Source organism: Eretmochelys imbricata, chromosome 11 (genome assembly GCF_965152235.1).
Source record: "Eretmochelys imbricata isolate rEreImb1 chromosome 11, rEreImb1.hap1, whole genome shotgun sequence".
Taxonomy (NCBI): domain Eukaryota; kingdom Metazoa; phylum Chordata; order Testudines; family Cheloniidae; genus Eretmochelys; species Eretmochelys imbricata.
Window position 1 is genome coordinate 40785186 of NC_135582.1, and position 27748 is coordinate 40812933.

Sequence of the window (27748 nt, forward strand, 5' to 3'; positions counted from 1 at the left end):
GTGAATTTTTCACACCTCTGAACAATGTAGCTGGGTTGACCTAACTTTCTAGTTTAGACCAGCCCAAAACCCACATTCATTTTTAAAACTTCAAAAAGCAGAAAGTATAAAATATAGGACTAATATAGAGCCCACATCTTCTCCCATTGATACCGGTATGTGAGTTTTGCCATTGGCTTCAATGGAAACACTATTAGACCCATGATTAAATTTAGCAAATAAAAAAAGTTAAGAAAATGAAGTAGTTTTTGAAGATCTTGAGAAATGAAAGCTGTCGATTTCTTCTTGGTTTTCCTGCCACAAGGATTGGCTTTACAACCGCCATAAACATAGATTGAAAAAGTAATTCCATTTTAAACCCCTATATTCAGGTTATTTACAAACTTCTAAGAGAAAAATGGACTGAAATTTCTTATGCTTGTTGATAGTACAAATAAAAACTTATTTTGAAAGTTTTGAAAATCATTGGAGCTATTTTGTGATATATGAAAAAGGTAGGTGTTTTTCTTAAAGGAGAGGTTTTTTTTTTAAAAAATTACTCAGTGGTTTTCTAAAAGATGCTCTTGTTCAAACAGGACTTATTTTGGGGAAGTTCTATGGCCTGTGTTATGCAGGAGGTTAGACTAGATTAGCACAATGGTCCCTTCTGATCTTAAAATCGATGAATGAAAATCAGATCCATTCTTAATTGGTTAGTGTAGAGTGACTTTGACCTATAAAAGAGATAGGCCTCTGACATCTGAAAAATTAGTTTTATAAATAAAAATTTGAAGTGACCCTATACAGATATTTTGTTCATGTTTACATTTGAAGTTTGGTTGGCTAGTGCATGTTATTAATAATGAGGACTGTGTTACCATGTAACACTTTGCTAGCTCATGTGGATTCGTTTATCTTCTTTCAGAATTGTGCAGAATGTTTGCCACTTTATTTCATTTCTGTTTGATCAACTGTGAAAGACAGTCTATTTCAATTATCATGGAAGTTTCTAATACGTTCTTGATCAAATTAGCTAGTTCTAGCATGCATAAATAAATAAATAAATGGAATAAGAATAGATACAAATTGTTTTGATTGCAGTGATGTTGATTGAACAAAGCAAGGATCAGTGATCTAATTAAGTGGAAGCACTGCATTTATCTTTTGAGATAAAGGAACTGATAGACTGGTCAGAATCAAATTAGTAGCAAGAGACGTTTTCCTCATGTAGCCCTGCCCACCTTCTGTCATGTCAGGATGAGAGGTGCTCAGATCCAGTGACTGGAGCAGGAGTTGGGAGACAGGTACCAGGAGGTTAGAGTCCAAGGCAGTCCGGAGGGTGAACTGAGAGTCGGGCATCAGGAGGCAGACAGGGTCAGGTTACCAGGAGATCGGATTGGGTGCCAGGTTACAGACAGCAATCGAAGAGCAAAGGTGAGGACAAATGAGGGTCAGAAGCCACAGTATAGGGCCAATCACAAGCAGGGTCTCGAAGGCATCCAGGCAGTCTGTGGTGTTGATCAGACAGCTCCCCTTCATGGCTTCCTGGTTTAAGTACTGATATTGGCCAGTCAGGGGGCTGTGAAGAGTCACCACGCAGGTACTGCTGGAGAGTACTTCCTGCCTAGCCCAGCCTTGCAAGGTCATCCAACCTAAGCCTGCTGTGGTTATGCAGAGGTGTCAGCAGCCCAGAACCCCCCTGGTCCTAGCCCTTCAGGTTGCAACACTTCTAGTACCTGGGCTGTCTTGTCTAGAAACACGAGTTGTACTCCTTTAACTCTACCCATAAAGTAAAAGTGGTTCTGCCGCCTCATATGGGTGCAGTTATGCTGGTAAAAAGGTGCTTAATACTGGTATAGCTCCTGTAGGGGAATAAGTTATACAAGTATAAGGCACGCTGATATAACTGCAGTGTTATAACTGATCTACACTAGGGGTTATATTGCTGTATCTGTTTTGGTAAAAATTCCACTCCCAACTGAAATTGCTATACCAACACAAAAACTGCACGTACCTTTCTCTTGAGCATATTGCAAAATGTGTTGAGATATGTGATCCCTCTATTTCTCTTCTCACTTTCAGTTCTGGATCCATTGTACTAACACATGAAAATAGGTGGATTTTTGTAATGCTAAAGCATAGATCCAAGCTGGGGATGAGATGGATCTGTGGTAAACAGAGCTGTAAACAGAGGAGTTTGAGTGGGAGTTTGTAAGGGGAGTTTGGAGGGAAGAATAAGAGCCAGGCAAAGGAACAGACAGGCTAGTGAAGGGAGTGTGTGGTGTTCTGGTAGTGTTTTGGTGCTCGTTGGGGGTTTGTTTTGCTGTGGGTGGTGGTGTTTTGGTTTGGTTTGTGTTTCCCAGACGAACAGGACTTAGGTGAGAAGGCTATGACAGACACAGAGGCAGCAGTGGTAGTGACCCAAGTAGTGGAAGACACAATGAAGATGACTGGATGTAGAAGCTGCGGCATGTACATGATCCTGGAGGGGGTACCTGAAAAGAATTTCGTCTGCATGAAGTGCTGCCTGGTAGAGCTGATGGAAGAGAAGATCCGAGGATTGGAGATGCAGGTGGAGACTCTGGTTGAGTTTAGAAGGGAGTTCGAGTGGATGATGGAGCAAAGACATGAGGAGGCTGAAGGGAAAAGCTCAGACTTGCAGATGGAAGCAGGACCGAAGAACTCTGAGGGGATACTGCTGGGTGAGGAAAGTGGACAGTGGAAGCATGTGATTAAGAGAACCAGGCAGAGGAAAAGACGGGGCAGTGAAAAAGAAATAGAGGTCAGGAGCAGGTTTGCGGAGTTGGAAAATGAAGAAGGGGCACAGCAGGTGATCTCTTCTTCCTTGCTCTCTCACCTTCAGTGAAGAGCAGCTAGTCCTATAGGAAGAGGGCAAGAGTCAGTGGAGATAACAACACCAAGTATGAGCCCCAGGAGGATACAGGATGGGTTGCAGAGGATTTCAAGGGACAATAGGAATCGAGAGGACTTGGAGCCAAAGGGAACAGGGGATAGACCGGAGAATCGCACCATCACCAGGAAAAGGCAGGTCTACGTGATTGGGGACTCCTTACTGAGAAGAATAGACAGGCCTGTAACAAGAGCTGATCCAGAGACCAGAAGGGTGTGCTGTCTGCCGGGTGCTAAGATATGGGATGTGGACCTGAGGCTGAAGAGGATCCTAACAGGAGTGGGAAAGAACCCATTGATTATCCTTCATGTGCGAACAAATGATAAGGCTAGATTCTCACTGGAACATATCAAGGGAGACTATGCCAGGCTGGGGAAGACGCTTAAGGAAATCGAGGCTCAGGTGATCTTCAGTGGGATTCTGCCTGTTCCTAGAGAAGGGCAACAAAGGTGTGACAAGATTATGGTGCTCAACAGATGGCTCAGGCACTAGTGCTATAAGGAGGGCTCTGGGATGTATGGCCACTGGAAAGCATTCATGGAGAGAGGACTGTTCTCTTGGGATGGACTTCACCTGAGTAAGGAGGGAAATAGACTTCTAGCATGGAGGATGGCACAACTGATCAAGAGAGCTTTAAACTAGGAATCTGGGGGAGACGGTTGGGAGATGTCCAGGTAATCTCCACGCCAGATTTTCTCTTTGAGAGGGAAGAAAACAAAGTAAGAAAGGATACAGCCGTGGGTAGGAGAATGGACATAAGGTTGAAGGGCAGTGTACATACCAATCTACTGGCGGTAGAATGTCTGTTCCTAATCGGGTAAAGAATGTGAGTGAGGCCAAACAGCAAAAATTAAGATGTTTGTACACTAATGTAAGGAGCCTAGGTAACAAAATGGAGGAACTAGAGCTACTGGTGCAGGAAGTGAAACCAGATATTATAGGGACAACAGAAACATGGCGGAACAGTAGTCATGACTGGAGTACGGGTATTGAAGGGTACGTGCTGCTTAGGAAAGACAGAAATAAAGGCAAAGGTGGTGGAGTAGTATTGTATATCAATGATGAGGTAGACTGTAAAGAAATAAGAAGTGATGGAAAGGATAAGACAGAGTCTGTCTGGGCAAAAATCACACTGGGGAAGAAAGCTACTAGAGCCTCCCCTGGGTTAGTGCTTGGGGTGTGCTATGGACTGCCAGGATCCGATTTGGATATGGATGGAGACCTCTTTAATATTTTTAAAGAAGTAAATACTAATGGGAATTGTGTGATCAGGGGAGACTTTAACTTCCCAGATATAGACTGGAGGACAAGTGCTAGTAATAATAATAGGGCTCAGATTTTCCTGGATATGATAGCTGATGGATTCCTTCACCAAGTAGTTGCTGAACCAACAAGAAGGGATGCCATTTTAGATTTGGTTTTGGTGAGCAGTGAGGACCTCATAGAAGAAATGGTTGTAGGGGACAACCTTGGTTCAAGTGATCATGAGCTAATTCAGTTCAAACTAAATGGAAGGATAAACAAAAATAGATCTGTGACTTGGGTTTTTGATTTCAAAAAAGCTAACTTAAAAAAAATTAAGGAAATTAGTTAGGGAAGTGAATTGGACTGAAAAACTTGTGGATCTAAAGGCGGAGGAGGCCTGGAATTACTTCAAGTCACAGTCAGAAGCCTGCATCCCAAGAAAGGGGAAAAAGTTCATAGGCAGGAGTTGTAGACCAAGCTGGATGAGCAAGCCTCTCAGAGAGGTGATTAAGAAATAGGAGAAAGCCTACAAGGACTGGAAGATGGGAGGGATTAGCAAGGAAAGCTACCTTATTGAGGTCAGAACATGTAGGGATAAAGTGAGAAAGGCCAAAAGCCATGTAGAGTTGGACCTTGCAAAGGGAATTAAAACCAATAGTAAAAGGTTCTATAGCCATATAAATAAGAAGAAAACAAAGAAAGAAGAAGTGGGACTGCTTAACACTGAGGATGGAGTGGAGGTTAAGAATAATCTAGGCATGGCCCAATATCTAAACAAATACTTTGCCTCAGTCTTTAATGAGGCTAATGAGGAGCTAAGGGATAATGGTAGGACAACTAATGGGAATGAGGATATGGAGGTATATATTACCACATCCGAGGTAGAAGCCAAACTCGAACAGCTTAATGGGACTGAATCCGGGGGCCTGGATAATCTTCATCCAAGAATATTAAAGGAACTGGCACATGAAATTGCAAGCCCATTATCAAGAATTTTTAATGAATCTGTAAACTCAGGGGTTGTACCATATTACTGGAGAATTGCTAACATAGTTCCTATTTTTAAGAAAGGTAAAAAAAGCTATCCAGGTAACTACAGGCCTGTTAGTTTGACATCTGTAGTATGCAAGGTCTTGGAAAAAAATTTGAAGGAGAAAGTAGTTAAGGACATTGAGGTCAATTGTAATTGGGACAAAATACAACATGGCTTTAGAAAAGTTAGATTGTGCCAAAGCAACCTGATCTCCTTCTTTGAGAAGGTAACAGATTTTTTATACAAAGGGAATGCAGTGGATTTAATTTACCTCGATTTCAGTAAGGTATTTGATACAGTTCCACATGGAGAATTATTAGCTAAATTGGAAAAGATGGGGATCAACATGAAAACTGAAAGGTGGATAAGGAACTGGTTAAAGGGGAGACTACAGCAGGTCAGGCTGGAAGGAGGTTACTAGTGGAGTTCCTCAGGGATCGGTTTTGGGACCAATCTTATTTAATCTTTTTATTACTGACTTTGGCACAAAAAGCGGGAATATGCTAATAAAGTTTGTGGATGACACAAAGCTGGGAGGTATTGCCAATCCAGAGAAGAACCGGGATATCATACAGGAAGATCTGGATGACCTTATAAACTGGAGTAATAGTAATAGGATAAAATTTAATAGTGAAAAGTGCAAGGTCATGCATTTAGGGATTAATAACAAGAATTCCTGTTATAAACTGGGGACGCATTATTTGGAAGTAACAGAGGAGGAGAAGGACCTCGGAGTATTGGTTGATCACAGGATGACTATGAGCCACCAATGTGATATGGCCATGAAAAAAGCTAATGCGATCTTGGGATGCATCAGGCGAGGTATTTCCAGAGATAAGGAGGTGTTAGTACCGTTCGTTATACAAGGCACTGGTGAGACCTCATCTGGAATACTGTGTGCAGTTCTGGCCTCCCATGTTTAAGAAAGATGAATTCAAACAAATGGATATAAACTGGAAGTTTAGACTTGAAATTAGACGAAGGTTTCTAACCATCAGAGGAGTGAAGTTCTGGAACAGCCTTCCAAGGGAAGCAGTGGGGGGGTTAAAGACATATATGGCTTCAAGACAAAGCTTGATAAGTTTATGGAGGAGATGATATGATGGGATAGCCTAATTTTGGCAATTAATTGATCGTCGACTATTAGCTGTAGATATGCCCAATTGCCTGTGATGGGATGTTAGATTGAGGTGGGATCTGAGTTACTACAGAGAATTCTTTCCTGAGTGTCTGGCTGGTGAGTCTTGCCCACATGCTCAGAGTTTAGCTGATCGCCAAATTTGGGGTTGGGAAGGAATTTTCTCTCAGGGCAGATTGGCAGAGGCCCTGGGTTTTTTTTGTCTTCCTCTGCAGAATGGGTCACGGGATGACTTGCTGGAGGATTCTCTGCACCTTGAAGTCTTTAAACCACGATTTGAGGACTTCAATAGCTCAGACATAAGTTAGGGGTTCGTTACAGGAGTTGGTGGGTGAGATTCCATGGCCATTGTGCAGGAGGTCAGACTAGATGATCATAATGGTCCCTTCTGACCTTAAAGTCTAGGATTCTATGATTCTAAATCAGTGGATATACAATATGGTAGAGGAACTCCTCACTTAAAGTCATCTCAGCTAACATTGTTTCGTTGTTACGTTGCTGATCAATAGGGAACATGCTCGTTTAAAGTTGTGCAATGCTCCCTTCTAAGTCATTTGGCAGCCGCCTGCTTTGTCCACTGCTTGCAGGAAGAGCAGCCCGTTGTAGCTAGCTGGTGGGTGGTTGGAACCAGGGTGGACCGGCAGCCTCCCGATCAGCTCCCCTAAGTTCCCTGTGCAGCAGCTGCTCAGCAGGCTACCAATTGCCGGCAGTTCAGCTGTCCCTCCCTCCACTGCCCTGTGCTGTTCCCACCCTCTGCCTTGGAGAGGCTCCCCGAGACTCCTGCTTGCTATGTGGGGGAGAGGGGAAGAAGAGGGAGGCTAATGTCAGGGTGGACCCCCCTGCTCCTGCACCTCGCTTACCCCATCTTCCAGAGGGCAGGGGGGACACATGGATGGAGGGAGCTGTAGTCCGGTCTCAGCTTACTGATCTAATTAACAAGGCAGTGTACTTCTGACCTCACTCTTCATACTTAAAGGGGAAATGCGCATCTCTATCTCTCAAACACACACAGGGTGTATTTGCAAAAAGAACAGGAGTACTTGTGGCACCTTAGAGACTAATTTCAGAGTAGCAGCCATGTTAGTCTGTATTTTCAAAAAGAAAAGGAGTACTAGTGGCACCTTAGAGACTAACCAATTTATTTGAGCATAAGCTTTCGTGAACTACAGCTCACTTCATCGGATGCAAATTGGTTAGTCTCTAATGTGCCACTAGTACTCCTTTTCTTCTTAAAGACTAACAAATTTATTTGAGCATAAGCTTTCGTGAGCTACAGCTCACTTCATCGGATGCATTCAGTGGAAAATATAGTGGGGAGATTTATATACATAGAGAACATGAAACAATGGGTGTTACCATACACACTGTAATGAGAGTGATCACTTAAGATGAGCTATTACCAGCACGAGAGCTGGGGGTGGGGGGAACCTTATGTGGTGATAATCAAGGTAGGCCATTTCCAGCAGTTGACAAGAACGTCTGAGGAACAGTGGTGGGTGGGGTGGGGAAATAAACATGGGGAAATAGTTTTACTTTGTGTAATGACCCATCCACTCCCAGTCTCTATTCAAGCCTAAGTTAATTGTATCCAGTTTGCAAATTAATTCCGATTCAGCAGTCTCTCGTTGGAGTCTGTTTTTGAAGTTTTTTTGTTGAAGAATTGCAACTTTTAGGTCTGTAATCGAGTGACCAGAGAGATTGAAGTGTTCTCCAACTGGTTTTTGAATGTTATAATTCTTGATGTCTGATTTGTGTCCATTTATTCTTTTACGTAGAGACTGTCCAGTTTGACCAATGTACATGGCAGAGGGGCATTGCTGGCACACGATGGCATATATCACATTGGTAGATGTGCAGGTGCACAAGCCTCTGATAGTGTGGCTGATGTGATTAGGCCTTATGATGGTGTCCCCTGAATAGATATGTGGACACAGTTGGCAACGGGCTTTGTTGCAAGGATAGGTTCCTGAGTTAATGGTTCTGTTGTGTGTTGTGTGGTTGCTGGTGAGTATTTGCTTCAGGTTGGGGGGCTGTCTGTAAGCAAGGACTGGCCTGTCTCCCAAGATCTGTGAGAGTGAATGGGTCGTCCTTCAGGAAAGGTTGTAGATCCCCCCGCCCCCCCGCTATTCTGCTGGTAATAGCTCATCTTAAGTGATCACTCTCGTTACAGTGTGTATGGTATCACCCATTGTTTCATGTTCTCTATGTATATAAATCTCCCCACTGTATTTTCCACTGAATGCATTCGATGAAGTGAGCTGTAGCTCACGAAAGCTTATTCTCAAATAAATTTGTTAGTCTTTAACGTGCCACAAGTCCTCCTTTTCTTTTTCAAATACAGACTAACACGGCTGCTACTCTGAAACCTGTCATTACACAGGGTGTGTGTCTCTGTCTCTGTCTGCCCTTCCTCCTTTCCTGCTGCCTTGTAGAGTGTGAGAGTTAACCCTTAAGGGCTCAGCCAATTGCTAGTTCATCATTTAGCAGTAAGGCATTCCCTGGGAAATATCCCACCCTCTGACTCCCCCACCTCAACCAAGCTTCACAATCATCATCACTGTACCAGTATTAAATTGTTTGTTTAAAACTTATACTGTGTGTGTGTGTGTGTGTGTGTGTGTGTATATATATATATAGTCTTTTGTCTGGTGAAAAAAATTTCCCTGGAACCTAACCCCCTCATTTACATTAAGTCTTATGGGGAAATTGGATTCGCTTAACATCATTTCGCTTAAAGTTGCATTTTTCAGGAACATAACTGTAATGTTAAGTGAGAGTTCCTGTATATTGGAGACTGCAGAACAGAAGAGAGGCCCTTGAGTTGACCATTTGCTTTCTTTCTTATTTTCAAACTTTATCTCTTTCAATCTGCTTCCATTATTTCTCTTTAGTCAAACTTCTTCAGTCAGTTTCCTTCTTACAATCTTGTAATAATTTGTTTTGTTGTTGTTCAGATATAATGTGGGGACTTTTTATTTCCAGTGACATTCTAGAATCTGTGTTTCTTTAGGGCAGAGGTGGGCAAACTATGGCCTGCGGGCCACATCCGGCCTGCGGACCGTCCTGCCCTGAGCTCCTGGCCTGGGATGCTCGCCCCAGCCCCACCCCCGCTGTTCCCCTTCCCACGCAGCCTCAGCATGCCACGCGGGCAGTGGGGCTGTGAGCTCTTGCTGCTCTGAGCGGCATGGTAAGGGGGCGGCAGCGGCACGTGTGTGCGGCGTTGGGGGGGGTTGGGTAGGGGGTCCTGTGGGGCAGTCAGGGGACAGGAAGCAAGGGGCATTTGGATGGGGTGGAGGTTCTGGGGTGGTCAGGGGTTGGGGAACGGGGGGGTTGGATAGGGATTGGGAGTTCCGGGGGGCCTGTCAGGGGGTGGGGATCCCAGGAGGGGGACAAGGAGCGGGGAGGTTGGATGGGTCGGGGGCTCTGAGGGGGACAGTCAGGGGGCAGGAAGTGGGAGGGGCGAATAGGGGGTGGGGCACAGCCTTCCCTACCTGGCCCTCCATACAGTTTCACACCCTGATGTGGCCCGCGGGCCAAAAAGTTTGCCCACTCCTGCTTTAGAGCATTGTTCTGGGAACCTACTGCCTCCAATCACCATATCAGTTAGGGCCCAGCTTTTGTAATCTCTTTGCTCTCTTTAAATGCTAGGCTAGCTGCGGCCTGGCTCCATGAGAGCCCCTGCTCCCCCAAAGATTACAGTATATTATTGTTAATGTAGGAGGTTGCACACTTTGTAGCTTGAGTAGGCTGAGCTTACTGCCCGCACCAGCGGCTCCTTGTATCTCTCCCATCCTCCTTCATTTTGGGGACTCCCTGCAACAACCCCCAAACTTCCCTCCATACACTCTGGTATTTGCCCTGCCTACCCTCCTCCTCCCATATGTAGCAGGGTCCCCCATTCCATGCCTATTCCAGCAGCTCTGTGTACACTCTCCATGGCAGGGACTCCGTGTGCACGCCCCTTCCTCTCAAGCCCCACTTCTCCCCTTCCTCCATAACAGGTCCTTCAATCTCCCCCTATTCCAGGGTCTCGGTTTGCATTCAATTCCCCTTTCTCAGCATGGTGGGGTCATTAGAAACTATTCTATTCCTTGTCTGCCATTCCTTCCTTCCTTCCTTCCTCTGGTAGGGTCTGTGTATACCCTCGGCCCCATAGCAGGATCCCTCATTCTCCCTCTTCATACCAGAGGCCGTGTGCATGCCCCCATTCCCTTCCCACCACTATCATTTTTCTGGGAGATAAGACATTATCAGGCTGTCAACATGTTAAGCTGTATTGGGAAGATGAGCAAAGATAGAGATGGGGTATTGTTATGTTGGAAGGCATCAATTGGTGCCATCAATCAGTTGTTTCCTCTGTAGACAATTGCAGAGGTACTTGAAGCTGTGGCTATGTTAATCAGATGGCAGAGGTTCCAGGGATTCCCCACTTTCCTCTTTTGTTTTCTAATTTCCCCTCTCCAAGTCAATAGGGTTCTGGTCATTTGAGGCTTACAACATTCTCTGAAATTTTGGAATTGCAAAGTTATCATGTTATAGATATACACTCAACTCAATGATATTTCTGTGTAAGTTTGTTAATACATAATTTCCTTTTAATTTAACACTTTTCTGTGGCTGAACTGTATCTCAGTGGGAAGCAATAGCATAAAAGGAAGTTTAAAATTCATTTTCTGTCTTCTTTATTTTTCAGTTGTATCTTGCCAAGAGTTTTCATGCGAAATTCTGTGGATGTTTAGCATATGAATAGTGGACTCATTTTATAAACAGTAATTTCATACTCACATGGCAAATATGGGACAAATAACAATGGATAGAAATTCATACAGCACAGGAAGATCATGAACAATTTTTCTCCCTATACAGCTCTTCTACTCCACCTTAGTTTGTGTCTGTAACAGCCCTAATATTTCAGTCCTGAATCTGTCTTGAGCATAGAGAGAGCCAATTATATTAATGTTAACAAATGGTGGACCAAATATGCCTAGCTGTACCAACATGTTTTATAGACTGAAGTAAAGACTAGCAGTCTAGCATCACTTGAACATGTTTGGGCATGGTTTACGTAGTCCCAATAAAAGATAAAATTCTAGAAGCCCTGCATGGGGCTACTAATTTGAAACTAGATTTTTACCAGGATTCATGTCTACACCAAATAGCAGCATTGTATTATAATTCCAGAAAATACCACCTTCCAGGAGACATCTTCCAGAAATGGCAACCAAAATATGTCCTAAGCCTATAGAAGGGGTCATCCAATAGCTGCTTAATCTCTCAGGGTATGTCTACACAGCCTGCAGCAGTGCGTCTCAGACCCCACCTCCACTCTCTAGGCTTCAGAGCCTGAGCTCCAGCCCAAACTGCCATGTCAACACAGCTATTTTTAGCACTGTAGCGCAAGCCCCACAAGCCTGAGTCTGTCGACCCGGGCTCTGAGACTCGGTGCTGTGGGCTGCTTGCTACGTAGATGTATTTGTTCCAGGTTTCCAAACATTAGTGGGTTTCAGGGAATATTCATAGATATTAAGGTCAGAAGGGACCATTATGATCATCTAGTCTAACCTCCTGCACGATGCAGGCCACAGAATCTCACCCACCCACTCCTGCAATAAACCTCTCACCTGTGTCTGAGCTATTGAAGTCCTTCCTTACTCTTTTCATCCCTCTTCTACTGAATATTTGCATTTAACTCATTGCTTATATGTAATACCAATTCTTTTAGAATCAGGAATGAAGATTGATCTTTACACAGGCAAATATAATGTCAGAACAGTAAGCCATAGCATCAATAGGCCCTGGCTGTTATAAAACAGTAAAACTACTAAAAACATGGTTTGGCTCCATAACAGGTTTGGTAGACTAGTATGTCATAACATGATTCCTGATGCAATAGTTTGTGCCTGCAATGACCAGGTCTACACTATAAAGATAAGTAGACCGAGCTACACCCCTTAGTGACATAGTTAAGCTGACCGAAGTCTGGGTGTTGACAGTGCTAGGTTGATGGAAGAATTCTTTTGTTGACCTAGCTACCACCTCTTGGGAAGATAGCAATGGGAGAACCCCTCCCATCACCGTCCTGAGTGTGTACGCTGAAGTACTTCAGTGGCGCAGCTGTCGCATTTTAAGTGTAGTCATAGGACTAACCCTAAGGGCTTGTCTACACTGGCAATTTACAGCGCTGAAAGCTTCTCGCTCGGGGTGTGTGTGTGAAAAAAACACCCCCTTGAGCGCAGCAAGTTTCAGCACTGTAAAGCACCGGTGTAAACAGTGCACCAGCGCGGGGAGCTGTGTTCACAGCGCTTATAGCTACACCTCTCGTGGAGGTGGGTTTTTTAGAGCGCTAGGAGAGCTCTCTCCCAGCGCTTTGCCGTGACTACACAAGCCACGTTAAAGTGCTGCCGCAGCAGTGCGTTAGCGTTGCCAGTGTAGACTCGCCCCAAGAGACTTTTCTATCTCTTGCTGGCTGCTGTTTTGCTCTGGAAGGAATGAAAATGTTACAGGCCTTACATATTCCTCTGCTCTGAGATATTAGTAATAATCTCCGTTAAGCAGTGAAAGGCAGCTAAGGTAATTGGAAACTACTCTATTCTTTGCCTTCACATATTGAGCCTCTTACTCCTCCAAATCTCTCCTCAGAAATCCACTCATTTGTGAAGTTTAATTACCACATACACATATCTCAGAGTGGTAGCTGTGTTAGTCTGTATCAGCCAAAAAAAAAACAGAGGAGGACTTGTGGCACCTTAGAGAGACTAAAATTTATTTGGGCATAAGCTTTCGTGGGCTAAAACCCACTTCATCGGATGCATGCAGTGGAAAATACAGTAGGAAGATAGATATACACAGAGAACATGGAAAAATGGGTGTTGCCATACCAGCTGTAAGGAGACTAATCAATTAAGGTGGGCTATTATCAGCAGGAGAAAAAACCTTTTGTAGTGATAATCGGGATGGCCCATTTCAAACAGTTGACAAGAAGGTGTGAGTAACAGTAGGGGAAAAAGTTTTTACTTTGTGTAATGACCCATCCAGTCCCAGTCTTTATTCAAGCCTAATTTAATGGTGTCCAGTTTGCAAATTAATTCCAATTATGTTTGTCTTTTTGGTATCTGCATTGTACCTGCTTGTGCTTTTAGGTGCTCAGGTTGTAACGTCTTCAGTGCAAGAACTGCTTTCTTTACTTGGTACGTCCTGCCTATTCTGCAGCACTTTTACACTTACAGAACTGTGGGATGGACTTTCAAAAGCGCTCTGCTCCAGATCAATGGGAACTGTTGCGGGCTGAGCTCTTTTAGAAATCTGGCCATGTAGAGATGAATAATGAGATAACAGTCTAAGGCAGTGGTCCCCATCCTTTCTGTGGGAATAGCACATTCCTATTCCCAACAGACTGTGGCGGGCGCCAAACACCCCACCACTGAAATGCAGCTGAGAAGCGGCAGCGCAAAGAAGCCTCGCCGCCGAAATGCTGCCGAGAATTGGCAACGGTTCTCGGTGGCATTTCGCTAGGCGGTTCTCAGGTGGCTGCGCTTGGCGGCACCATTTCGGTGGTGCATTGTCCTGCGGGCGCACACAACTGCCCCAGCGGGCGCCATTGCGCCTGCGAGCATCGCAGCGGGGACCCCTGGTCTAAGGGAAAAACGTGGAAAAGATTTAGCCACATAGAAGAACACACCCCACATCTTGACACTCTCACCCACCCTCAACAGAACATTTTTCAGCCTCAGCTAAGAATTTATTTCTCTGCTACAATACAATATTTACCCCTATTGTCTCCATGGTTTCCCAAGATCTAAGGGCAATCAAGTGCTCTGTTTTTCTTACCTGAAGTGTATCAGATTTCATTAGTTGTTAGCAGCAGCAAAAGCTAAAATTAATTTAAGTTAATTCTGTGTCTGAGGTTTGGCTAAATACTGACTTTATTGCAGTAGTAAATAGGATGTTTTCCACCTGATTCCCGGCCCTTCCACCCTCACTTTTCAGGAGCAGGATCTTTTTGTTTCCAATGAGATTTGATTTTTCTGCCTGAGCTCTCAATTGTTTAATACCTTTTAAAGTCAACAGTACCTGAAAGATCAGAGAACACTAGTTAGGACTTGCCAAATACCTTTTTCATTCTGTCAGAGGTTTCATGAACTGAGCCATATACGTAACTGAATTAATTTTCATTATAAACACAGCAATTATGAAATATCCAGGAAATACTGTGATTAAAAAGTAATGCTGTGAAATACTTTACAGAAACACCCTGTGATAAGGATTTATTTTCCAGCTAGAATATAACCTAAGGGGTGAGTTTTTCAACCTCCCTTCAGTGTGTGGTGAGCTAGAATTTCAAACATGTCTGTATAAAAAACAGAAACAAAACAATTTTTAGCTTCTGCACTCTTAGAATGGTTCTCCCTTGATAACAACAGCCTGTAATCAAGTGTCTGGATTCCATGACACTGTGTGTTCAGTTTTAGGTAGAAATTTACAAAAAAAATTCATCAAAGAATAGCTGAAACAATCACATCTCAGATTTTCATTATAAAGCATTTTCTTAAAATATACTCTTTTGATTTGATTTAATTAAACTCAAGATTTCCTTTGCATTGCACATCTATAGACTTTTAAGGGGCTCCAGTGCCGTAGTGATGGGTGTGATATAAAAACTAAATGGATAAACACATGCTTATTTCTTGTATGAAAGTCAATATTCAGATGCTAATACATTAGAGTTAATAAGAAAAATGAAAATAATCTTTCCAGAATATAGACCATTCTAATTTGGAAGATCATGGGTTTTTTGTTTGCCACCCCACCCAGTGATCTAGTGTTAGCCAGGATGATGCTATGTATTCTATCACGTTTAAGACCTGATCCTGCATACTTTAATTGCATTGACTTGATAGGGGAATTTTGAGTGAGCAAAGAATACAGGATCAGATACCCTGATTCTGCCTGTGCTTTCTGCGAGGAGAGTGAGAAGACTATGTTAATCTCTTGTACAAAGTGATGATCCACTATAAGGGTAAGATCATTTGAACACCTTAATTTAGGGATTGTGTGCTTTCGGGGAGGGACTTTGATTTTTTATGTTAGGAAAGCACAGTTTATGTGTGCTGCTGAAAATCATTAACAAATAATAAAATCTGCTGCCCTTATTCATGTGTAACTCTGATTACAATTAATGAGCATGTGTGTGCACAAAGACAGAGGTCAACTCCTGAGTAAATCTCACACTGGACATCTTACTGATTTGATCTGTCATGACAAATATAGTGTAGGTTATTTTCCTGACTGACAAAGTCAAACATTTTCTTAAGAATTACACATTTTTTCCTCAGAGCAGCTATTGCTATTATTTAATCATTCTTTATTAATTGCTAAGGTAATACACAAAATTAATCAGACAAATTATTTAATATACAAAGCATTTAATGTAAAATCAAAATAGAATGTGTTGTACTTCTCTGATATGTGTTGGATGGAATTTATGCTTGGCGCAATAGCTCCAATGCGCTGAATTAAAAGGCCCCAAAGAGCAATAAGACTGGAATCTGCTTATGAACTGTTCAATTAATGAAGAAAATACATTAAGCCACAAAAATATGTGTATACATATGTGTTTAATATACAGTTACATGAAGAAAGGTGAAAGCGATTTTGTAAGGAGCTTTTATAGGAAGCAGTAACCCGCCTATATAGGTTTTTACTGAAGACCAGAACGTCAATCAAAATTGCAATATACTGTCTGCAGAAGAGCAACCTTCTTTCCACAGAGCTTAAGACCTAGCGGAACAGTCCTTCCTTTCTGCAGACTTTATCAAGTCTATAGGTGGTGCAGGGTTGAGGCTTTCAGGGAAAAAGAGCAGGAATGATTGTTCCATTTATTTCACCATCTACAGTATGTGGTGCGCTGCTAGCCCCTAAAATGACTTGTGTCTTTTGATCGGGTAGAATTACCCGGGTAGAATTAGTGGGGGAAGCAAAAGTGGATGGGAATGTGGGAGGCAGTGACCATGAGTTGGTTGAGTTCAGGATCCTGACGCAGGGAAGAAAGGTAAGCAGCAGGATACGGACCCTGGACTTCAGGAAAGCAGACTTCGACTCCCTCAGGGAACGGATGGCCAGGATCCCCTGGGGGACTAACTTGAAGGGGAAAGGAGTCCAGGAGAGCTGGCTGTATTTCAAGGAATCCCTGTTGAGGTTACAGGGACAAACCATCCCAATGAGTCGAAAGAATAGTAAATATGGCAGGCGACCAGCTTGGCTTAATGGTGAAATCCTAGCGGATCTTAAACATAAAAAAGAAGCTTACAAGAAGTGGAAGGTGGGACATATGACCAGGGAAGAGTATAAAAATATTGCTCGGGCATGTAGGAATGAAATCAGGAGGGCCAAATCGCACCTGGAGCTGCAGCTAGCGAGAGATGTCAAGAGTAACAAGAAGGGTTTTTTCAGTTATGTTGGCAACAAAAAGAAAGCCAAGGAAAGTGTGGGCCCCTTACTGAATGAGGGAGGCAACCTAGTGACAGAGGGGATGTGGAAAAAGCTAATGTACTCAATGCTTTTTTTGCCTCTGTTTTCACTAACAAGGTCAGCTCCCAGACTGCTGCGCTGGGCATCACAAAATGGGGAAGAGATGGCCAGCCCTCTGTGGAGATAGAGGTGGTTAGGGACTATTTAGAAAAGCTGGACGTGCACAAGTCCATGGGGCCGGACGAGTTGCATCCGAGAGTGCTGAAGGAATTGGCGGCTGTGATTGCAGAGCCATTGGCCATTATCTTTGAAAACTCGTGGCGAACCGGGGAAGTCCCGGATGACTGGAAAAAGGCTAATGTAGTGCCAATCTTTAAAAAAGGGAAGAAGGAGGATCCTGGGAACTACAGGCCAGTCAGCCTCACCTCAGTCCCTGGAAAAATCATGGAGCAGGTCCTCAAAGAATCAATCCTGATGCACTTGCATGAGAGGAAAGTGATCAGGAACAGCCAGCATGGATTCACCAAGGGAAGGTCATGCCTGACTAATCTAATCGCCTTTTATGATGAGATTACTGGTTCTGTGGATGAAGGGAAAGCAGTGGATGTATTGTTTCTTGACTTTAGCAAAGCTTTTGACATGGTCTCCCACAGTATTCTTGTCAGCAAGTTAAGGAAGTATGGGCTGGATGAATGCACTATAAGGTGGGTAGAAAGCTGGATAGATTGTCGGGCTCAACGGGTAGTGATCAATGGCTCCATGTCTAGTTGGCAGCCGGTATCAAGTGGAGTGCCCCAAGGGTCGGTCCTGGGGCCGGTTTTGTTCAATATCTTCATAAATGATCTGGAGGATGGTGTGGATCGCACTCTCAGCAAATTTGCGGATGATACTAAACTGGGAGGAGTGGTAGATACGCTGGAGGGGAGGGATAGGATACAGAAGGACCTAGACAAATTGGAGGATTGGGCCAAAAGAAATCTGATGAGGTTCAATAAGGATAAGTGCAGGGTCCTGCACTTAGGATGGAAGAATCCAATGCACTGCTACAGACTAGGGACCGAATGGCTAGGCAGCAGTTCTGCGGAAAAGGACCTAGGGGTGACAGTGGACGAGAAGCTGGATATGAGTCAGCAGTGTGCCCTTGTTGCCAAGAAGGCCAATGGCATTTTGGGATGTATAAGTAGGGGCATAGCGAGCAGATCGAGGGACGTGATCGTTCCCCTCTATTCGACATTGGTGAGGCCTCATCTGGAGTACTGTGTCCAGTTTTGGGCCCCACACTACAAGAAGGATGTGGATAAATTGGAGAGAGTCCAGCAAAGGGCAACAAAAATGATTAGGGGTCTGGAACACATGACTTATGAGGAGAGGCTGAGGGAGCTGGAATTGTTTAGCCTGCAGAAGAGAAGAATGAGGGGGGGATTTGATAGCTGCTTTCAACTACCTGAAAGGGGGTTCCAAAGAGGATGGCTCTAGACTGTTCTCAATGGTAGCAGATGACAGAACGAGGAGTAATGGTCTCAAGTTGCAGTGGGGGAGGTTTAGATTGGATATTAGGAAAAACTTTTTCACTAAGAGGGTGGTGAAACACTGGAATGCGTTACCTAGGGAGGTGGTAGAATCTCCTTCCTTAGAGGTTTTTAAGGTCAGGCTTGACAAAGCCCTGGCTGGGATGATTTAACTGGGAATTGGTCCTGCTTCGAGCAGGGGGTTGGACTAGATGACCTTCAGGGGTCCCTTCCAACCCTGATATTCTATGATTCTATGATCTCCCTTTTTATTGCAATTAATTTCTCTCCATAAGTCATGTATAAAGAGGTAGCTGGGAGGTTTTGTCTCCAAATGATACCTCTGACTTTCTAGTACAGTTTTTATAACTTTATCCATCAGAAAACTAATATGTTACATAATAAAAATATGTTGTAAGTTTCACAGAAGTCCTCTGGTTTAATTCACTCAGTAGCAAGAGGCTGATTCTTTCACAGTTAAAATATTACAAGTATGTTAATATTCTCTTGTTCCTCTTCACAGCTTTGCTACATGCAAATGCCAGAGATATATAATCAAGAATTTCAATACCCTGGCTCCAACATTGTTTATAGTTTAGTACAATTAAGACAGGTCTAATCTTAAAATAGGCCTAAATCCTGAATAAATATAGCATTCGGGTTGCAATGAGTAATTCCTTGCTTTTCAAAAACAGTAATTGAACTCACAAATATTAAAGATAAACCACATGGGGGCCCAATACATCAGATTTCTAATCTACTTAATGAGACCATTTTATATGGTTAGATTCAATTTAAGAATAAATACATCTAGTTTCCTCAGTGTAGGAGCCCATTGTATTTTATATTCAATCCAAAGCCCAGCATGCACTTTAAAACATTTGTTGTGATAGTGATTATTCAAATAAATAAATCTCTCAAAACGTCAAGCTTGCTAAACAAAAATTAGTTGTGTATTTATAAGAGCATAAGAATGGCCAAACTGGGCCAGACCAATCGTCCATCTAGCCAAATATTCTGTCTTCCAATAGTGGCTGATGCCAGATACCTCATAGGGAATGAACAGAACAGGACAACTATTGAGTGATCCTTCCTTTATTGTCCAGGCCCAGCTCTGGCAGTCAGAGGTTTAGGGACATGCAGAGCATGGGGTTGCATCCCTGAACATCTTAGCTAATAGCAATTGATGGATCTATCCTCCATGAATTTATCTAATTATTTTTTGAGCCCAGTTACACTTTTGGCCTTCACAACATCCCCTGGCAATGAGCTCCACAGGAAGACACTGCTTTGTGTGAAGAAGTACTTCCTTTTGTTTGTTTTAAACCTGCTGCCTGTTAATTTCATTGGGTGTCCCTTGGTTCTTAAAAGGGTACCTCACAAGGCATACTTTGTACAAAACATATAATTATATCATAACCATATAATCATATCACCATGATGAATATGGGGGTGCCAGGGTTTTGCCTTGGGGTATAGAGTGTCACAGAGTGATTTTGTATTAATCCCTGGTAGCCTAGCCATGTTTACATTACCACAATTTTCTTGTTCAATAAACAGTATTGCCAACCCCAAATGTTCAAAATTCATGAGTCAGGCTCACCAGAAATCATGAGATTAGCTTTAAAATCATGAGATTATATAAAAATAATAGATTTGTTGTTCTTTTTATTTGTCTTCTGCTTTATGTGCCTTTAGGATGCACTGGGGTCACATATTGAAGCTTTCTCCACACAGCCACAAGGGCTAGAAGCTTACTTTTTCTTTAAGAATGAAGGCTGAAATAATCACATATCCACTTAACTCCAGGAGCTGGGGCTTTAAGGAAAACAATAATTATCATGAGACGCATGACAAAATCATGTGAGTTGGCAACACTGATAAAGACCCAGTGTTTGGCTATGTTACATTGTCCCCGTTCCACTACTGCTTTGGGCTGGCTGGCTTGATAGTACCATGGAATATTTGGAAGAACTGATAATGAAATTTCTATTTAAAGTGATAACTCAAATCCAGAAAAGTTTGCTATAAAACTCCGTCTAAATTTTTCTTATTGCTTGTCTGCCACTCTAAAGCTCATTTTGCCCAAGGCTTCTTGCTTTCCATTTAATCAGCTGCCTATCTCATGGCCCAGTCCCATTTCAGCAAACATCTTTTCACTGTAATGTGACACACCTAGTGATCTGCACAATGTCCATTTTAAAGAAGTACTGATCTGTTACATTTAAAGACAATGATCCAAATGTTTAAAATGTTCTTAAAGCTCAGCATATCAATTCAGCATTGTTGTAACCCCTTGGTCTTTCTAAACTTCAAATTACAAGATTTAGGATTCAGAGCTCCCGTGCAGCAGTTCCTATTGATAATTTGTTGGTCACGTTAACATCTAACAAGTTAATTAACATAGACGTTGAAGGATATGAATGCTGGAAGGCACTTGATTATGAATGCTAAATTCTAAGGAACTCCTGTCCTAAATACGTGCTTATTGGACCTTTGCAGGCATAAGCAGTTTTTGGTTATTTCATTTTAAAACAATTTTTGGAAAATTAAGAAAATATGCTTGTTGTAAGTACCTGTTAAGCTGTGTAACATATACCAGGAAATACACAATGTATTTACAGAGGGTCCCAGTTCTCTCTCGCTCTCTTTTTTTTTTTTAAATGTAGAATCTGAGGGAAAAGACAGAAAAGTTTGTTGCTGGTCCTAGTAAATCAAATGACATTTGATTTAATCATACAAGTGACTCATAGGTTGTGATAAATGAAGTGTGTGTGTGAGGGGGTAGCCATAGATGCCGACTCCGTGAGTGCTCTGTGGCTGGAGCACCCACAGGGAAAATTTGGTGGGTGCTCTGCACACACCGGCAGCTCCCCACCCCGCTCCCCCCACCCCAGATCACCTCTGCTTCGCCTCTGTCCCCTCCCTTAAGCGCGCCGCGTCCCCACTTCTCCCCCTAGCTCCCAGCGCTTGCTTTTGTGAAACAGCTGTTTCACGGCAGTAAGCACTGGGAAGGAGGGGGGAGGAGGGGGAACGCGGTGCGCTCTGGAAAGAGGCAGGGCCAGGGCGGGGATTTGGGGAAGGAGTCCATAGGGGCAGGGAGGGGGTGGAGTTGGGGCGGGGACTTTGGGAAAGGGGTTGGAATGGGGGCAGGAGGGAGCAGGGTAGGGATGGAGTCGGGGCGGGGCTGGGGGCGAGTGCCCATCGGCGCTGGGAAAAGTTGGCGCCTATGGGGGTAGCTCCCTTTAATGGACACCCAGCCAGCCAGTTAGCTGTAAAATCCCTCTTGGTAGCTGTTCTCTGCTTGCTTTACCTGTAAAGGGTTAAAAGTCCTCCAGGTAAAGAAAAGGAAGTGGGCACCTGAGCAAAAGAGCCAAGGGGAAGGTAGAACTTTAATATTGGGAAAGAAACTTTCCCTTTGTCGGTTGTTCTCCAGAGAAGGAGACATGGAGCAGCAATGCTATAAGCAGGAATGCTGTGTAAAGTCTGAACCAGATATAAAAACCATCAGGTCATATCTAGAACTACTTTTAACAACCCAAATATGTAAGTAAATTAGGAATGTGTAGGAAGACACTATTAGGTTTATTTCTGTTTATCTTTTTAAGGCTTGTGGACTCCTCTGTGCTAACCCCAGATGCTTTTGTTTGCTTGTAACCTTTAAGCTGAACCCCCAAGAAAGCTATTTAGGTGCTTAATTTTTGGCATTGCTCTTTTAAAAATCTAGCAAAAGCCTAAGTTCCAGATGTATTTTCTTCCTTTTTACTTTTAATAAAATGTACCTTTAAGAACAGGATTGGATTTTTGGTGTCCTAAGAGGTTTGTGCATATGCGGTTTGATTAGGTGGTGGCAACAGCTAATTTCCTTTGTTTTCTTTCTCAGCTCTTCCCTGTGGAGAGAGGGGGTGAAAGGGCTTGAGGGTACTCCACAGGGAGGAATTCCCAAGTGTTCCTACCTGGGTCCAAGGGTTGGGGTTTTTTTTGCATTTGGGTGGTAGCAGCATTTACCAAGCCAAGGTCAGAGAAAAGCTGTAACCTTGGGAGTTTAATACAAGTCTGGAGTGGCAAGTATTAATTTTTAGAATCCTTGCGGGCCCCCACCTTCTGCACTTGGAGTGAAAGAGTGGGGATTCAGCCTTGACATGAGTTTTTTTCCCCCGGTTTAGAGGATAGAGTTTGTGCCTTTATGTTGGATCCAAACCCAATAAATGTTGAAGAAGTTCAGATCTGAACTTCATGGCTCTGGACTTTCTTGAAAAGGAGACTAACCAGAACAATGGCTTCAAATTTCCTGTATCATTGGGAAAATTTGGGTCCAGCTTCAAGTTGTGGGTTTGGCCTCTTTTTATTTGCAGGTGGTATTCTTACATCCACACGGAGGCCCAGAAACTATCTACTTGCTGCTTTTAGTGCTGCTTTATTCCAAATCTAAAGTATACAATATTGACTGAGTAACCAACCCTCTTGCTTTGTGATTGTGACTAATGTTGCAGTGATTGTTAAGAACATAAGAATGGCCATACTGGGTCAGACCAAAGGTCCATCCAGTCCAGTATTCTCTCTGCCAACAGTGGCCAATGCCAGGTGCCCCAGATGGAAGGAACCTAACAGGTAATGATCAAGTGATCTCTCTTCTGACAAACAAAAGCTAGGTACACCATTCCTTACCCATCCTGGCTAATAGCCATTAATGGACTTAACCTCCATGAATTTATCTAGTTTTCTTTTAAATCCTGTTATAGTTCTAGCCTTCACAACCTCCTCAGGCAAGGAGTTCCACAGGTTGACTGGGAATTGTTCCACAGGTTGCTTTGCATTGTTTTAAATTTTAGAAATTTAAACAAACAATTGTATGGCCCTGAAGGCTATGGAGAAAAAACACACCCTATTTTAGCTTATATTAGTTCCCATGCCTTGTCTACCTGGGAAAGCTTTTTTGGTATAACCTAGGCTGCAACTTTAAATAGATATAGTTATCCTTGTGTAACCCCATATGTTCACATTCTTATTCTATCTTAAGAGGGGCTGTTTAGTTAACCCCCCTCCCAGGCAGCATAAAGGGAAGCTAAAAAAAAGCCACTCTTTCACATGGAAATAAGTGTGTCCACATGGGTGGGTGGGTGGGAGAGAGAGATACTGGTATAACTCTACACTTCTATAGCTATATTGGTGTAACTGGTAAAACTTTCCCATATAAAGAAGGCCCTAGCATATGAAAGTTTGAATCAGACTCAAGTCTATTAGCAATTTTACACATGTGTGTATGGTACTTGAATTGGTCAAGAGAGATTTGTGAGGAAAGCAGTCCGACCATCTGAGATTGACATCCCTCAGAACAGGAGAAAAAGCTAGAGGGTGAAGGTGGGGGAGAAGGGTATCCATCTACTCACTGGACCTCTCTTCTGGGAAGGCTTGCCATCCAGAGAACATCTGCCTCTGGCTCTATCGATCAGGAGCTGTTCGTGATCATAAACATACACGATTGTGTGAGTGGGTGGGTGGTGGTGATGGTGATGGGAGGTGGAATACTTGCTGAGAACAGGCAATGGTTGGACATCTCCCGCCTCCACCCTGGAGGAAGAAGGACTGAGGTATAAGGGCTGGTGGCATGTTCTTCTTAGACAATTTCAGTACATCAAAAGTTTTGAAGTCAGATTGGTTCCAGAGATGGATAATGGTTTTTTTTGGGGAGGGGGGGGATGAGGGGGGAGATTTTACCAGTTTCTCCGCCCCCCAGTCAGGTTACATTAAAATGATTACATGGAAGCGCGTACATGCTTCTATTCCAGTGTTTCAAGAACGCTTACACTGTAGTGACGGGCCTGAATTAGTTTGGATCCAGATTTCCACAGAATTCAGGGCTGTGGTTTGGGCCCCTTTCTACACCTTTGTAGTTGCAATGTACTTGGAGATATCTAATGAGAAGTGTTTCTACGCGAGTTCATTTTATGCTCATAAATTCCACATTTTTGGAGCATAAGCCATGCCCAGAAGTTTAATGAATTGGGCCCTTCTTTTGGGGGAACTCCAGTTCCACTTACTTTTTTGGCAATGCAACCCAGAGAATTGTAGGAGTTGGCTTACAGAAATTCTTATAGCCTGAGAACTGGAAAACAGACTATCATAATAACTGCATCTTTCTATAAATATACACCTTAGAAAACAGCTTCCTAACACTAAAAAGAAAAGTACTGTACAATCAATGGAGAGGCATTTTTTCAAAACTAGTTGTGTATAAATAACAAGGATCTGAATTTCTGGTTTCAAACTTCATTTGTGGTAAGAACATAGTCTTCAAATTCTGGTTTGATTTTGATCTAGAAGCCTTGGCTTTTAAGATAACACAGGGCAATATTGTCCTTTGTGACTGCATAGGTATTAGGGGCCAGATTTTCAAAGGTATTTAGGTGCCTAAAGCTGCAGATCACTTCTCCTCAATCTCCTTGTCCTCCGTTCTTCATTTCTCTATCTCCTTCCCTCATTTATTCTACAAGTCTATGTGCTTTTGTGATTGCCTTGAGCACTTCTTTTTACCTCCATTATCAAATCATCCCTGCTTCTCCGTTCTGCATTGTTTTGCTCTCCAATTTGCTCTCCAATTCACAATCCTGTCACTGAGCCTGCTTGCCAGGCCTTGACAAGTTTGAGTGTTGTAATTTTTCCTGACAGACAGTGGGGAAAAACTTGGTATGCACCCTTGAATTCATACAGTTTTATTCCCTGACTATACAACTACAAGTAAAAAGTAACCATTTTTACCTCAAAAAAGCATGCTATTCCCTTAGCTTACTCAGTCTGCCATCAAGCTTCTTCCTGCTGAGAACTTTTATAAAGGAGTTATCCCTGGAGAAGAAACTGTGAGTGAATTTTACCTTCCAACTATCCCACACCTTTTTTTGGAGGGCGGGGGAAGAGATGGGCAGTTACTGGATGACATGGCAGCAAACTTGCACCATTCTCAGGCTGTTGAAACCTTATAAGGCTCTTGAAACCTTATAAAAAGCTGTGCTTCTTCAGACACCAGAATGGAAGATGGACCAATTATTCCAGGCATCAGGGATGAGCCCTTCCGTTTGGTATCAAGGATATCTTTCTGAGTCTTGTTGTGACAGATGAACTGCTAAGTGACTGGACTGAGATTAAGTTACAAAGGCAGCAGAGGGAGGCATACCAAGGAATCTCAGCGACTGTCTGGAATTTTTACTGAATGAAAATTTGTATTTTATTACTCTGCAGGAATGGACTGAAATCAGATCAGTTATAAACTGGCTTCTGCACTAGTGGAAGGGTGTCTTAACTTGCAATGATTTGGGTGGCAGTGAGTGCCATTCAGCGTTGTTCACTGTAACTTCCCTTTTGGCGAGGGCATGAATCATAGAAATATAGGGCTGGAATAAACCTTGTAAAGTCATCAAGTCCAGCCTTTTGTGTTCTGAGGCAGGACCAAGTAAACCTAGACCATCCCTGACATGTGTTTGTCCAACCTGTTCTTCAAAACCTCCAAACTGTAGAGTACTGGTTTGCATTTTTGTTCTCCATTTGTCTGGCACTTTGGATAGTGTGATTGGGAGAGAAAGAAGTAGGAGAAGTGAGGGATGGACTAGTGTAATGGTGCTGCATCCACTCAGACTGAAGCTGCAGTTAGAATTATAAGCAAAAATACACACAAAGTTTTACGGCTTGGGAAGTGGGTGGTGAATGAGCTCTGCTCTGAAGTTGAAGCCAAAGCTACGATTATTGTTGGCTAAGAACCTGCCCAAATATTTTTTATTTTCCTTCATAATAACAATAAAAATGGCAGCCTCCATCTGTCCAGTCTTAGATGCGGAGTCCTCCTCTGTTTCTTCTGTGTGGGAAAACTTTACTGTGCTGTGCTCTTCCTGGAACATATAAAGGAACAACTCCTATGAATCAGAGCCAAGTTCATCTCTGAAGATAGGGCCATTACCGTTCTTCCTCTTCCACCTCTCCTTCTCGTTGCTGTCTGTCTGGGGTGGACTGGATCAAGCTTTTGCAGTCATCCAAGTTCTGGATCCACACCTGTCTGGCTCTACACATCTGTCCATGCTGAAATGGGGCTCCGTGCTCATGTGACTGCTTCGAACACAGTCCAGTAACTGTAAAGTGGAAAGGTTGTTGGTATAGCACCAGCTATCTTATTCTTCTCTATGTCCTTTTGGTATTTCACTCTGAGCCCTGCACTTGTGACCATTTTGACTGATCCCAGTTGCTGAGATATACCTTCACACAGTCCAATGTTCTTCTTTTTACTGTTAATGTTGTGGGTTTGGCTCACTTCCACCCAAAACTGCACCAAGGTTCTGGTGTGTTCATATGGCCAGTGGCTGAATGTTGATCCACAGGCTTAGCAGGAGACATTGTTCTGCTGATCCAAACATCAGAGATAGATGAAACTGGAGAAACTGCAAGCACGGTGGGCCCAAGGATACTAAGCTGAGGGATGTAAAGGTAGACTACTTCCAGTCAGGGGTCAAAGCACAGGGAGATGCAAGGTAGTACACAGGAATGCGTGCCCATGAGATGGATTGGAGGACCATAATATGTAGATTGTTGTGGGTGCACCTTATTAACCTTGTGATAGCAATGTGCATTAAAAGTTACCTCAAGTTCTACCCTATTGTTCAGAGCATTGTGGCTGCCTTACCATGTGGCACTGATGGAAGTATGTGGGTGTGAGAACATGTACCATGTTAATGGGGAAAACTAAGCTGAGCACAAGGTTAGTATGCAGTGAAGACAAAGCCATAGGGACAACCACTTCCTTCCCCATGGAGATAGACTCTCCAGGAAAGTATCTAAGGCAGCACTTGGTCCAGAATGCTGATCTGGCACTTTCGGGGGGAGTACTCTTCTTTTAGGACTCAAGCACCCTGGACCCCGATGCAACTGCTCAGCACTGGACATATGCAATGGCCTCCTTCCCCTGCCTCTGTGAGTGGCTCGATCTCTTCTCCATGGTGGGACCTGGGCCACAGCAGGGTGATGAGCAAGTGGCTGCACTGCACCAGCCTGAGTAGCACTTGCTGTCCTTGGTGCACCAGGGATCTTGGGATCTACTACTCTGGGCTGATGGCCTGGACAGCCTGTCTAGGGTGCTGTCCTTCACCACGGGCTTCATTGTGGTCTCCCTCCCCTGCAGCTGGGGCAACAGGTATGCAGTAAAAAAGTATATGCCATTCTGGCATTTTTTTTGGAGGCCAGAACAGCATTCTTTTACTTCTTTTTTTTAAATACTCAAGTACTGGTCTAAGGAGAAAGGTAGGGAAACTTTCACTGCCACTATCCATGTTGTGCTGCTTCTGTGGATAAATACAACTATGGGTACATCTACACTTTGAGCTGGAGATGTAAATTCCAGCTTCAGAAGACATACCCGTGATAGCATTTTCTGAGCTATGTGCTAAAAATAGAGCATAGCTGCTCTGGCATGAGTGGCTAGTTGCCCT